Genomic DNA, 15,210 nt, shown 5'->3' with positions numbered 1-15,210 from the left:
ACAAATTCTATTTCCATATTCTGTTCATTGAAAGAGCCTAGGAGCAATGACACATCCGTAGTGATAAACATGCCTAGCACCTATATCTTGGTTTCTAAATAATATTCATCAGTGTGCTGGAGCCTGCATAAACCAACCTAAAAAAAAAAAAACTGATCATTAAATTTTTAAGAATATTGCAAGCTGGTTATCAAACACAGTCATTATTATAATTTAAATGATATAACTCATAAGCACATTATATTAAAAAATAAGGTAATAATTAGGGGCACCTGGGTAGCTCAGTCAGTTAAGCGTCTGCCTTCGGCTCAGGTCATGATCCCAGGGTCCTGGGATCGAGTCCCGCATCAGCCTCCCTGATCAGGGGGGAGTATGCTTCTCCCTCTCCCCCTCCCCCCTGCTCATGCTCTCTTTCTCTCTCTTGCTCACTCGCTCTCAAATAAAATAAAATCTTTAAAAAAAACCCAAAGGTAATAATTTCTTGAAACTGATTACTTCCTAATTTTTCTAGTACATCTCACTGTTATCTGTGTTCTTGAGGTTATTTACATCTATTGTATTACATCTATTGTATCTGTATGATGGAAATACTACATAATGGTATGTTACTGGATCTCTTCCTAACTCATAACAACATGAGTTGGTAGCTTGAAACTGTCTATGGTGAGTGTCTACACAGCGGAAGTTGGCAATGCTACAATTCAGGACTTATTTTTCCCTTTGGAGATCTGGTTATTAAATATTAGCATACCATTGCTAATATTTCCCACTCAAAGGAAACCATTCATCTTGCAACAGCCTTCCATAAACCAAACAGCTCTTTGTTGGTGATTTGAGAGCTATTCATTGCTACCACCCAAGTGGCAATAGGATCTGGCAGCTCCTCAGGTGTTAAAAGAGGGGAAGAAAGACCACCTGCTCCTGAATACATTGAGTACCTCCTCATATTCCCTTGGTAGCATGTTCCTCTACAAACCATTTCCATTTTATTACTGAGCTCTTCTGGGCATGGCCTTACTAATTAGCATGTTTATCCAACATTGCCAAAGATAATCATGAGTATTTCAGGTTTCAGGATTATTTTACTTCCTTTAGTCCTATGGGCAGTTTCAATCAAAGCCCAGTAGCCAACTCGTTTTCTCTCAAATGGAAATTTTCTGATTTAAAAAAAATCCCAGTGGTCGCCACTGGGTGGTGCTCACTGGCTTTTGTCATAAACTGCAGTCTGCATAAGGACTCCAAGACTTCGTTCTAGTAATTTTATGGTTAGGGGCTAGCCATATTCCCAAATGTAAAATATGTGTCATCCAAAATCCAAATAAACCAATCAAACACTAGGCTCTGACATGTTTTTTTTTTTTCCACCAGATATCCTGTATTTTTCAAATTAATAACCTGTGGGGCTTGGGCAAGTTTATTGGTTCCCATTTAGCATGTCCAATCAATAGTGGTTGAAGGGAGAATTTACATGCCTCCTGTTTCATGATAGTAGGTAAGGGAAACGTTCCCCAGTCAGACACAGTATCTACTTATATTTAGATAAAGGAGGAGACACAATCGCTTTACATAAAATCTGTTTGTTCCATTTTTCATCTAAACCCTCACTTTAACCCCCTCAATCCTTGTATTCTCATATCTTCCCAATCTAACTACAGTTCTCACTAGGACTCACAATGCATGGGCCTCCCAGCTTAAGGAATCCCAGATATATCTCTTCTCCAGACCACTTTATCACTAATGTGCCTATGGCTTTGAGTCTCCAGCTGGGCATGGAGCCAAGGAAACCTACCAATTTTTATCTTGATTAGATAATGGAATCATCATCTCAGGCAATCTGAAGTTAGGGTCCCATTGTCACATTTGCGTTCTGGCTTTTGAAATTCCTCTAACCTAGGGTAACTAGAACAGACTTGATTAGGATCCTTCAAAGTTGAGGGACCAGCTGGGGTTCCCCCTGGTCCACCCAAACTCCAAGAGCTCTGCACTAAGACCTTTGTTTTGATCCCATCAATGTCCACTCTATTTCTTAAGAACTGTTTAAAGATTTCCCTCTCCATTGGGATGAGTCCCTTTGACACTTCCCTTCATCTTTCCTGTTTTTTAAAAAGATATTTATTTATTTATTTATTTATTTATTTATTTAAGAGAGAGATTGCATGAGTGGGGGGAGGACCAGAGGGGGAGCGACAAGCTGAGTGTGGAGCCCAACATGGAGCTTGATCCCACGACTCTGAGATCATGACCTGAGCCAAAATTAAGAGTTGGATGCTTAACCGACTGAGCCACACAGGGACCCCTCCCCTTCATCCTTCTTCATTCTCCTGTGAATCACTCTAATTTTCCTTGCTACCTATTGTTTCAACATGGCTTTTCCCTTTAGTAGCAGCCCTGTGGCTAGTAGCCATAGCTCAGACGGGACAGAACCCAAGCTTGGCCCAGTGTCAGGATCCACCCCAGCCCTTTTCTTTACTTTCATTTTAGCTATTACAGATAAAAATAACCAAAGGATTGTATATTTAGCTTGTTTCTCGAGATTTTGAATTTCTTTACGCATCCAGTGAGTCAACTCTTCCAGAGTTGGATCCATAATTTAAAAAAAAAAAAATTGGTAACATTAACCTCCTGTGACTCATTGCAGAACAGTTGCATTTTCATGCCCATAAGTGACTTTGGGGACATGAAAGCTTCATCTTCCCCTGACTTCATATCCTTGCTCTTCCCAAAATTTATGTTTCACTGAGCCAGGTTTTCACAAATCTAATTTCTGATGCCAACTGCAAAGTTAGTGAACAGTCCAAAAAGATGCCCTCACTTCTGACACCAACTGCAGATTTCAAAGGTCTCTAAAACTACCCTCACTTCTAACACCAATTGTGAGTTTTAAGGTCCTCAAGACTACTCAAGCTGTTATACTCACGATTATTGTTTATTGCAACTAAAGGATACAGATTAAAATCTGCCCAGGGAAGAAGCATATAGGGCAGAGTCCAGGAAATTTCCAACCAGAGAGTTTCCAGCTGCCCTCTCCCTGTGGAATCACGGGCAGTATAACTAATATTTCCTGGTAATGATGTGTGACAGTATGCATGGAATATGACAACCGGAGAAGCTCGCCTGAGCCTGGTGCCCAGAGTTTTTATTGGACCTTAATCATATGGGCATGATTGACTGCCCCCATGGCTGACCTTAAGTCTCCACCTCCAGCTCCTTCTTTAAAAAACAAAAAAGATTTTATTTATTTGAGAGAAAGAGAGAAAGCACAAGCGGGGGGCGGGGGGGGGGCAGAGGGAGAGGGAGAGAGAAGCAGAGCTGACATGGGGCACAATCCCAGGACCCTGAAATCATGACCTGAGCTGAAGACAGCCACTTAACCGACTGAGCCACGCAGGTGCCCCTCCATCTCCAGCTCCTTCTTGGTGAGCTGATACCACATGATCCAAAGACCCCATTCTAAATCATATTGTTACATGATCTGGTGTGGCCAGCCCCTGCTCCTAATCACACTTTCAGACTATTCAGTGTGATGCCCCCCAGGCAAACAAAGACACTCCTGTCAGGAATGACATTCTAGGGATTTAGAGATTATCTTCCAGAAGCCAAGGGCAAAGGCCAGACCTTTCTTCAGGCTAGGTTAAATACCTTACTACACAGAGTGATAAATGCCAAATCCAAGGTAGCAGCTATTTCCAGGTTTGAGTGGGAAACATATTTGGGGAAAGGATAAAGAGGCAGTGTTTTAAATTTTAAGTTGGGTAGCAGATACATGCTCTTGTAATACCATTTTACACCTTTCTATTTGTCTGAAATATTTCATAATACGTAAATGAAAATTTGATCATTGTCATTTATATGAAAGTTTTATGTATGTGTATTATATGTAAATATATATGCTCATATATAAGTTATATGTTCATATATAATACATGAATACATAAACATAAATAAAACAAAGATCTGGAAAGATACATAGTATGCTGGTAGCAGTACTTACCTATGGGTAGAGTAGTGATTAGAGAAAAGATGAAGTAGGGCTGTCAGTTTTTATTCTGTACACTTTGGCATTGTTTGACACATAAGTATGCATTCATGTATTACAACCAATTCTTTTCATAAAGATGACTCAGTAAATGAAAACAAAGACAGGATTGCATAAGTAGGCCATAATGAAATTTTAAAATATTTTAAACTAATCTATTTAGCTACTAATACCCACCAATTTCACATGTACATCATCCCGTTTATCCTCCCAAGAACCTGAGACACTGAATATACACACAATGGCCATACCATATATGACCCTCGAGCCTCAACTATCTGGCATATATGACTCTGATTTTGCACTTCGCGCAAACGAGTCACTTTGCAGCAACGAGTCCAGGAAGCCAAACCACAATCTCTGCAGCAACTGGCCCCGAATGGTCAGAACTTGGTCAGTGAGCACCAGGTTCCCTATTTTTTGCCCCTGCTTCCAGCTCAGAACCAATCACAGAAAGTCAAATCTGCTCCCAATCCAATCACATAAGATGCCCCCACTTCTAATTGGCTAAACTTTAGCTTCCCCATGATCACAATCTCTAATCCGACCCCATCTGAAACTTCTTCTTCCCACTGTGCTGCCCGCCTTTGAGTCATTGGCCGAATGCAAGGGATGGTGGCTGACTCTCTTGTTACAGCAAGCTCTGAGTAAGTAATTTGTTCGTTCTCATTTGGGTAGTCTTCATTTATTTCCAGAAACCCTGAGGAATTAAGTCTTATGATTTCCTCCTTATGGGGGAGGAAACTGAAGCTTGGAGAAATAAGGAATTTTCTTAATGCACTGAGCAAGTGTAGTTGGAGACAGATTTAAAATTCAAGTTCCTCTTTCTCCACACCAACTTTCTTTTTTTTTTTTTTTAAGATTTTATTTATTCATTTGAGAGAGAGAGAGAGAGAGCACGAGCGGGGCAGGGGAAGGGCAGAGGGAGAGGAGAAGCAGAGGTCCTGCTGAGCAGGAAGCCCAATGTGGAGCTCAATCCCAGGACCCCGAGATCATGACCTGAGCCAAAGGCAGACGCTTAACTGACTGAGCCACCCAGGCATCCTGGCACTGTTTTTAAAATATATTCAAAATCTCACCACTTATCAGTCACCTCCACTGTGGCCACCCTGGCCCAAACCACCATCCCCTCTCACCCAGATTGCTACAGTAACCTGCTCACCTTTAGTCCCTGTCCATTCTATTCCCCACAGTGGCAGCCAGAGGGAACCTATCAACGTCTCAGCAAGATCCTGCCCCCTCTCTGCTCAAAACTCTCCAGTGGCTCTCATCTCACTCAGAGTAAAAGTCAAAGTGCTGCGCAAAGCCCTCTCCCGTTGCCTCTCTGCCCTCACCTCCTGCCACTCTGTGGAGGCTCTCTACTTCAAACACAGTCTGCTTCCTCTAATGAGTCTCAAGAAGCACAATACCTAGTGACAGCACTCTCACTCTTTCCCTCCAGCAACCAGCATTTTGAGCTTTATGCCCGGCACCGTCCTAGGGATAAGGCGGTACCAAGAATGAGACAATCCCTGTCCTCATTCTAGTGTGGAAGGCAGACGATAAACCAGTTGGCAATCAAGATAATTTGATAGCCATTAAGTCCTACAGAAGAAAAATAATGCAGGATAATAGGATAGAGGGTTATGGGACGGGGGACAGTGGGGAAACAGTCTAGGTAGGGTGGTCAGAAAAGTCCTCTTTGAGGAAGTGACATCTGAGCAGAAACCCAGAGGCAGGAAAGCCACATCTGCTCCCTTTTTGCACAGCCCAATCCCCCCGCTTCTCTGATTTAAAGCCCCGTCTTAGATGTTGGAATGAGCCCTGTCTGGGTCCTGTCCCAGGCTTTGCAAGTAAATCACTGAATAACCTTGGTCAAGTGTTTTCTCCTCTCTGCTTTTCCTTTGATTCCCTCATCTGTAACACGAGTGGGGTTTATGATTTGAGATGAGTGATCCGTCCAGCTCTAAAATTCTGGTTTCTTCTGGCTCTTCTCTGCCAGGCTTTAGACATGGCATGACTCCTCAGGCACCCTCTCTTCTCCCCCCACCCCGTACATTCCCTTTGCCCATCACTTCTCCTCTCCACTTACCTTTGGCTCTGTTCCAAGGGCTCCAGAATATTCTTTGTCCTCAGCACACTCCCGACTGTGTGTTTCCTTGGCAGAGCCCAAGGGGTATAAAGGGCTTTCCGGACTTGCTGTGGAAAAGACTCACTTTTGGACGACTGACCTACTTAGGCTGACTGGAAAGCTGATTTTCTAGGAAAACCAAAGACTAACAGTGAAGCTGATTAACTGGCTTACACTTGGGACAACCGTGGGACCGACGACCGAGCGCCTTCCAGGGGGATTAACTGATTAAGAGACTGATGCAGAGGGAGCATAATTGACTGACTAACAGGGCAGGCTACCAAGGGGGTGGATTATCTGACTACCTCATTAACTGGTTTGCAAGGGGACTACCTGTTGACTCCTAGCCGCACTAATCCGATCATTAATCCACAGACCACCTGGTGATCCGCCTGGCTGCCCTTGAGGCTGACCAGGTGAGCCACTTGATGGCAGGTGGACGCAGTCAGGCTCCTGGTGAACGAGGGGCTGAAGAGCCAGCGCGGCTCTCAAGGGGCCTCGGCGGCTGACGGATCCAGAGGTCTCCGTCCCACAGCGAGGCTCGAGGGGCCGCTCTGAGCCTAACCGTGTCTCTCTCCCACGCCCCCCCCACCCGCCCCCACAAACCTGACTGTCGAGCATGGGACCGCCTGACTGACAGAGAAGCCCCGCTTTCCTGGAAGCCCAGTTTGGGCAGTTCCAACACAAATCGCGCACTCAACCGTTGCCAGGAAAGCCAACTGGCCCGGACTGGCTCGCGAGGCCAGCCGCCTTTCATCTGCGGCTCGCGGAAGGCTGTGGAGCGGAGGGAGTCTCCCTTGGTCCTGCCCTCCGGCCTTGCATGGGCGGGTCTACCCTGCAGCCAATCAGCGGTTGCATGGGCCTATACTACAGCCAATCAGCGTCCGGACAGGCCTATACTGCAGGCAATCAGCGACTACACACCTATTCCTCAGCCAATCAGAGGCTGCACGCGCCCTTACGCTGCGGCCAATCAATGAGGCAGCTGCAGCCCGGCAAGCAGGACTTGAACCAACCAGTAGCGGCGGGCAGTGCCGTGAGAATGTGGGTTCCCGTCTTCTTTCTAGAGAGGCTTTTCTTGATGTTGCTCACGAAGACCACTCCACTTTCTTCACTCTGATGGCTCAGTTCCTCGTTCTACTCATTAAACACTTTTCTTAACCATTGAACATTTTCAAAGCACTGCTACTAGATTATAGTTTTGCTTACGGTCTGACTACTTCACTAGAATGCAAGCTCACTGTGGGCAAAGTTTTGTTCTGTCTTTTTTTCACTGTGGTTTCTTGCATGCTTGGAATATTGCGGATATTTAATGTTCATCAATACGTTTTCATTTAATCATGAACAGGCCGAGGGGGAAGGAACTCAGAGTTTCATATTAGCAGTGTTAGACTCATCTTGCTGAAATATAGCTCTGACCATGTATCCCCTGTATGTATGTGCTCTATCTCCCCTACTAGACCGTAAGCTCCTTCTGGGCAGGATCTGTGTCAGACTCGTCTTTGTATTTTCCATAGTACCTATCAATAAATATTTCTTAAATGGACAACAACAACAAAAAAGTTTCATGTTAGCCATGTGTTTATTTTTTTTATTTTTATTTTTTTTAAAGATTTTATTTATTTATTTGAGACAGAGAGCACATGAGAGGGGTGAGGGTCATAGGGAGAAGCAGGCTCCCTGCCGAGCAGGGAGCCCGATGCGGGACTCGATCCAGGGACTCCAGGATCATGACCTGAGCTGAAGGCAGTCGCTTAACCAACTGAGCCACCCAGGCGCCCAGCCATGTGTTTAGTTGGTCAGATACTGCCAGAGAATTTTCCAAAGCGGACAAACCAGTTTATACCCGTGGAGCAACCCATGAGTTACAGATGCTCCACATCCTTGTCAACACCTGATAATAACTAATCTTTAATTTTAGCCATTCTGGTGTTTGTGTAGTGATACTTTATTGTAGTTTTAATTGCACATCCCTGAGGGGTAATGTTATTTTTATGTTTTTTTTTAATTGAAGTTTAATCAACATACAATGATATATTAGTTTTAGGAGCACAATATAGTTGTTCAACAATTCTATACATACTCAGTACTCATCACCCTAACTGTATATTTTATTACTATTTTTTTTTAAGATTTTATTTATTGGGGCGCCTGGGTGGCTCAGATGGTTAAGCGTCTGCCTTCGGCTCAGGTCATGATCCCAGCATCCTGGGATCGAGTCCCGCATCGGGCTCCCTGCTCAGCAGGGAGCCTGCTTCTCCCTCTGCGTCTCTCTCTCTCTCTCTCTGTCTCTTACGAATAAATAAATAAAATCTTAAAAAAAAAAAGATTTTATTTATTTATTTGACAGAGACACAGCAAGAGAGGGAACACAAGCAGGGGGAGTGGGAGAGGGAGAAGCAGGCTTTCCGCTGAGCAGGGAGCCCGATGCGGGGCTCAATCCCAGGACCCTGAGATCATGACCTGAGCCGAAGGCAGATGCTTAATGACTGAGCCACCCAGGCGCCCCCTAACTGTATATTTTAATCCCCATTCTCTATTTCACTCATCCCCCCACCACCACCTGCAACCACCAGTTTGTTCTCAGTATTTAAAAGTATATTTTTTGTCTTTTTTCTTTGTTTGCTCATTTGTTTTGTTTCTTAAATTCCACATATGAGTGAAATCATATGGTATTTGTCTATGTCTGACTTATTTCACTTAGCACTGTACCCTCCATGTCCATCCATGTTGTTGCAAATGGCAAAATCTCATCCTTTTCTATGGCTGAGTAATGTCCCATTGTATACATGTACCACATCTTCTTTATCCATTCATCTATCAGTGGACACTTGGGTTACCTACACATCTGAGCTATTATAAATAATGTTGCAGTAAGCACAGGGGTGTATATATCTTTTTGAATTAGTGGGTTTTTTTCCTTTGGGTAAATACCCAGTGTGGAATTACTGGATATATGATAATTCTATGTTTAATTTTTTGAGGAAATTCCATACTGTTTTCCACAGTGGCTGCAGCATTTTGCATTCTCATCAGCAATGCACAAAGGTCCCAATTTCTCCACAACTTTATCAACCTTATTTTTTCTGGTTTTGATAATAGCCATCCTAATAGGTATGAAATGGTATCTCATTCTGATCTTGATTTGCATTTCCCTCATGACTAGTGATGTTGAGCATCTTTTCATGTGTTTACTGCCCATTTATATATCTTCTTTGAAGAAATGTCTATTCAAGTCCTTCACCATTTAAAAAATTGCGTTATCATATTTGTTTTTGAGTTGTAGAGCCTCTTTCTATATTGTGGATGTTAATCCTTTATCAGATATCTGATTTGCAAATGTTTCCTCCCATTCTGTGAGTCCTTTTTCACAATGTTAAAAGTATCATTAGAGGGGCGCCTGGGTGGCTCAGTCGTTAAGCGTCTGCCTTCGGCTCAGGTCATGATCCCAGGGTCCTGAGATCGAGCCCCGCATCGGGCTCCCTGCTCAGTGGGAAGCCTGCTTCTCCCTCCCCCACTCCCCCTGCTTGTGTTCCCTCTCTCTCTGTGTCTTTCTCTATCAAATAAATAAATAAAATCTTTAAAAAAAAAAAAAAGTATCATTAGAAGCACAAAAATGTTCAATTGTGATGAAGTTCAATTTATCTCCTTTTTCTTTTGTTGCCTGTGTTTGTTGTCATATCTAAAGGATATTGGTCTGTAGTTTCATTTTGGTATCAGGATAAACTTGGCCTCATTGAATGAGTTAGGAAGTATTCCTTCCTCTTTGATCTTTTTGGAAGAGTTTGAGAAGGGGTGGTATTAATTCTTCTTTATTATTTTTTTTCTAAAGATTTTATTTTTAAGTAATCTCTACAGCCAATGGGGGTCTCAAACTTAGAACCCCAAGATCAAGAGTCACACGCTCTACCAACTGAGCCAGTCAGGCATCCCTAGTTCTTTAAATGTTTGGTAGAATTCACCCATGAAACCATCTGGTCCTGGGCTTTTTGATTACTGATCAATCTTACTAGTTATAGGTCTATCAGATTTTCTATTTCTTCATGATTGAATCTTGCTAGATTGTGTGTTTCTAGGAATGTGTTCATTTATCTAGGTTACCCAATTTGTTGGTATACAATTGTTCATAGTATGCTTTTATTATCTTTTTTATTTTGATAGAATCAGTAGTAATGTCCTCACTTTTATTCCTCATTTTGTAATTTGAGTCTTTTTCTTTCTTAGTTGATCTAGCTTAAACGTAGGCCAATTTTGCTAATCTTTTTCAAAGAACCAACTTTTGGTCTTGTTGATTGTCTCTATTGTTTCATTCTCTTTCAATCATCTCCATTTTAATCTTTTTATTTTGATCCTTCTGCTAACTTTGGGTTTAGTTTATTCTTCTTCATCCAGTTCCTTAATATGTGAAGTTAGATGGTTTATTTTAAATATTTCTTCCTTTTTAAGGTAAGCATTTACAGCTTTACATTTCTCCCTGAGCACTGGTTTCACTGAATCCCATGAATTTTGGTATGCCATGTTTTAGTTTTCATTTGCCTGAGGTATTTTCTAGTTTTCCTTGCGCTTTCTTCTTTGACACCCTGATTGTTTAGGAGCATGTTTTTTATTTCCACATATTTGTGAGTTTTCCAGTTTCCCTTCTTGTCATCAATTTCTAGTTTCATTCCACTGTGATCAGAAAAGATGCTCTGCATAATTTCCATCTTTTCAGATTTATTCAGACTTGTTCTGTGGCAAGAGGAGTCCTCCTTCCTCCTTTTTTATTGCAATAATCCTTTTGAACAAAGTCTCTATTTAAATCCATTCATTTTTTTATGTGGCAGACTGAAGGATGAAGCCCAGCCTCCTCAGCCTGGCTACAGGGGGCCCTTGGAGAGCAGATGCCAGCCAGAGTTTCCAGGGGGAAAATTAACCTTGTGTCCTTTACCTCAGGTTCCATCTATTGCAGACTGACTGTCCTTGCTCAAAAAGCTGCCAAGTCAACCTCCACTTCCTTGCTTTGTACCTGATGTTATCACTCCCTGGGCTGCTTTTCCTCTCCTCAGCTTGGCCAACTCCTGCTTGCCCCTCAAGGTGGAGCTTGAAAGGAGTTTCCCCTCAAAAGCCTTTTCTAACCCTCTGCCCACCCCTGAGGCAGAGGTCAGAGCTTTCACCCTTGTGTCCTCAGACCATGGGCTCTTCTTATCTGTTTAATATCCTATGCCCATCTTATAGGAGCCTCATCACACTGTGTTTTAATAGGTTGTGTATTTCTCTCCCTTCCCTGAACCCCACCGATGAACTTGAGCTCTTCTGAGGCAGAAACTGTATCTTCTTCCCCTTGGTGTTCCCAGAATATAATAGGCATGCAGTAAAAATTTGAAGAATGAAGCAATGGGGAGAAAAGTAGGGATTTCTCAAGGCTTCCTTCATGAATGTTATGCAAAGGAACGGAAATGTACTTAATTGTCTTGTAACTGACCAGGAGTGAAGTGGTGTTTGTGGTAACCTTGAAAAGAAGAACTAGAGAAAGTTGACCATTCTGTTGAAGCATCTGTGTGAGTGCAAAGGAGGGTGGCCCTAACCCAGTGGTTCTCAACCAGGGACCTTTGTGCACCATCTCCCCCTCCACAGACATTTGGCAACGTCTGGAGATATTTTTGGTAGTCAAAAATGGGTAGGGGAAGCTCCTGGCATCTTGTGGGTAGAGGCCAAGGCCGCTGCTTACCATCCTATAGTGCACAGGATAGCCCCCCCCCCACCATGAAGCATCATTCAGCCCCTTATGCCCAAATATCAATAGCACTGAGGTTGTTAAGCCATGCCCTAATCCAATGCATGGGAAACTGCAGAGCTGGGGCGGGGGGTGTGAGATAGGGAATGCAGCTTGTCTGAGGAAGTGGATATGAGCTGGATCTCAAAGGATAAGTATGTGCCATAAAGATGGAGAAAGGAGACACTCTCACAGTGAGATGAAACTGTGCGAACAAAGTAAGGAGAGCACAACAGGGCATGGGATGTTCCGGGAATGGCAAGGATGTGGCTTAGGTGTGTGAGGGATGGTGGCTGAGAGAAAGGGGTGAGGCAGGTGACAGTGAGATTGTGGAAATTCCTGAGTAGCTCTCCCTGGAATTGACCCCTCATCTGGAGGGAGAGGGGCAGGCATAGAAGGGTGTTTAGCAGGGAAGGGACAGATGGGCTGACAGGGAGCCCAGAGGCTGGGGAGGTAGCTGTTTTAATGGACCTAGGGAAGAAAGGTCAAGTGAGACCTGATCTGGGCATGCAAAGGAGGGGGCAGATCAGGAACTTGGTGATTCATGGGAATGGGCGATGAGAGAGGGGGAAGTGAAACAAAACCCTGGATGTGAAGACTTGAAATAGGCCTTATACTTCTCCTTTGCTCACTTGCACATTAATGGCCTTTCCCTGGGACCACAGGGTTGGTCGCCCACTTGATTAGGGTGCAGTGGAGAAACTGACAACATGTGTCTACAGGTTGAAGCCTACAGGTTGTTTGACCAGTCGAATGATTACCCGGGCAGCATTTGGCCCTTGGCTGAGTGCGCTTTGACCAGGATCCAAGAGCTGCTCACTGCACACCGGGCACAGAACCTCCCTGTGTGCATTAGGTCAGTGCATTCTCAAAACCACCAAATGAGCTGGGGAATGTTGTTATCCTCATTTGAGGGAGAAGCAAGTGGAAGCAGCAATAGGTTAAGTGGTGAAGTGGGCGTTTGAATCCTGGCAAAATGACTTTGAAGAACTTAAATTATTATTTTTTTAATTAAGGGGAAATTCATGTAACATAAAATCAGTGATTTTAAAGTGAACGATTCAGTGGTATTTAGTACATCCACAACGTTATGTAACCACCACCTCTATCTGATTTTAGAACATTTTCATCACCCCAAAAAGAAACCCTATACCCACAAAACAGTCACCCTCTCCACAGTCCCTGGCAGCCCATAATCTGCTTTCTGTCTCTTTGAATTTACCTATTTTACATATTTCATATAAATGGAATCATACAATAAGTGACCTTTGTGTCTGGAGTACTTCACTTAGCATATTTTTGAGGTTCGTGTATGTTGTATGCATCAGGGCTTCAGCCTTTTTTATGACTGAATAATATTCCGTTATATGGATAGACCACATTTTGTTTACCCATTCATCCGTTGATGGGCATTTGGGTTGTTTCCGCCTTTTAGGTATTATGAAGGGGCTTAAACTTTTAATCACTGTCCCCTACCACCTTCACAAAGACCACTAAGACGGTCTCTAGACCCGTGGATTAAAGCTATGGTGGAGAGATGAACGGGATCTGTGGGGATCCAGAAGAGGGAGTTCCAGAGTCTTCCCCAGGATAGCAGGAAGGGGGGCAAGAAGGCTTCATGCTGGAAGTTGAGCCTTGAGTACTACTGGACCTGGTTGCTCCTTGGGGCACTTTATACCACGCCCAAGGGGACCTCACGGCCTCCAGTGGGGGAGGAAAAGTTGCAGACTCACCAGATTCAGGAAGTGGTTCAGATAGTGTCCTCTTAGAGGAACAGCCAGAGAGGAGTGTAAACCGGTGTCTATGAGATTGGAGAAGAGGAAGAGGCCTGTTTCACAAGAGCCCAGTGAGTACCAGACCAGAAACTGTGTTCTGGTGGGAAGCTGCAGTTAATGGAGGCATGGGAGCATGATGCTCTCCTTGCCAAGATGGTGGGTATCAGGCGGCATGCCCTGTGGAACATTCCCACATCCTGGATGGAGAACCAAGGGGAGAACCAGACTTGAGGGGAGACATGGAGCCAGTTTGGGATGCATTGAAAGTGAGGAGCCTGTGGTCCTTCAGGGAGACATGTCCAAAAAGACATAGGGATTTAGAGTCCAGGAGAGAGCCCTGGGCTGGAAATACAAGCTGGAGGCCCCAGTAGAGCCCAGGCATGTCGTCCCCTTGCACTCAAGTGCAAGGCATTTCAAAGGTCTCGTGAGCTCACTTCATGTGCTGTGTCCAAGGCTGGGCTCTGAAAACACAGAGCCGGACATACTCCCTGCCCTGGGGGAGCTTATAGTCTGGTGGAAATCAGAGTTAGATAATTACAAGATAATCTTTTAAAAATCTTTTTTTAAAAACGATTTTATTTATTTATTTAAGAGAGAGCACACGCGCAAATTGGGGCGGGCAAAGGGAGAGAGAAGGGGAGAGAAGCAGACTCCCCTGAGCCCGGCGCTGGGCTTGGTCCCGACCCTGAGTTCATGACCTGAGCAGAAACCAAGAGCCCTACGCTTACCTGAATGAGCCACCCAGGTGCCCCAACTTTTAAAAAAATCTTAATGTAAATTTTGTTAAAGAGTACTTTTCACAGAAAATACAGAAAAGGGCACAAATCACAAATGTTTTACTAAAAAATCTTTCAGAGAGTGACCACATCTGAGCAGTTAGGACCCAGATCAAGATACAGATCTTTACCAAAAGACCCCAGGAGGTCCTCACTGGCCCCTTCCTGTCACTACCCCCCAACGGTAATCAGTATCTGGACTTCAAATACCAAAGATTAGTTTTGTCTGTTTCTAAACCTTACATCAAAGATGTCACATAGTGAGGACTCTTCTGTCTGGATTCTTTCACATTATGTTTGCAAGATTCTTACATGTTGTACAAAGTTGCTATTTGCTTCTTCCATTGCATGAATACTCCGCAGTCTGTCTACCTGTCTTACTGTTATGGGCATTTGGGCAGGTTCCATTTTCTCATGGCAACCATGGCAGCCATGAACATTCTCATACGCATTTGGCGAACATTTGTATGCACTTCTGTTGGATACACACCTTGGAGTGAAATTGCTGGCTCCGTGCTCAGTTGTTAGTAGAGAGTGACAAACATTTTTCCAAGGGGGTTGTACCAATTCTCACTCCCCCCACCCCTGGCAATGTATGAGAGTTCCAGATGCTCCACATCTTCACCAACACTTGATATTCTTGCACAGGGGCCATGCTAATCTTCTCTGTATCTTTCCAATTTTAGGATATGTGCTGCTGAAGCATACTTGATACTCTTTAAGAAAAAAATTTTATTGTGGCAAAGTATGACATAAAACTT

At 43.7% G+C, this 15,210-nt stretch overlaps 1 non-coding gene across 1 annotated transcript; it reads right to left on the bottom strand.

Moving 5' to 3' along the window:
- Positions 1 to 15,051: 15,051 nt before the first annotated feature.
- Positions 15,052 to 15,155, bottom strand: LOC116622509. Its single transcript, XR_004297576.1, has one exon. It is a non-coding gene; the product is annotated as a U6 spliceosomal RNA (small nuclear RNA).
- Between the last annotated feature and the right edge of the window lie 55 nt (positions 15,156 to 15,210).

Source organism: Phoca vitulina, unplaced genomic scaffold, assembly GCF_004348235.1.
Source record: "Phoca vitulina isolate PV1807 unplaced genomic scaffold, GSC_HSeal_1.0 scaffold52, whole genome shotgun sequence".
Classification (NCBI taxonomy): domain Eukaryota; kingdom Metazoa; phylum Chordata; class Mammalia; order Carnivora; family Phocidae; genus Phoca; species Phoca vitulina.
Note: the sequence above shows the minus strand (reverse complement) of the source record. Positions and strands in the feature narration are given on the sequence as shown.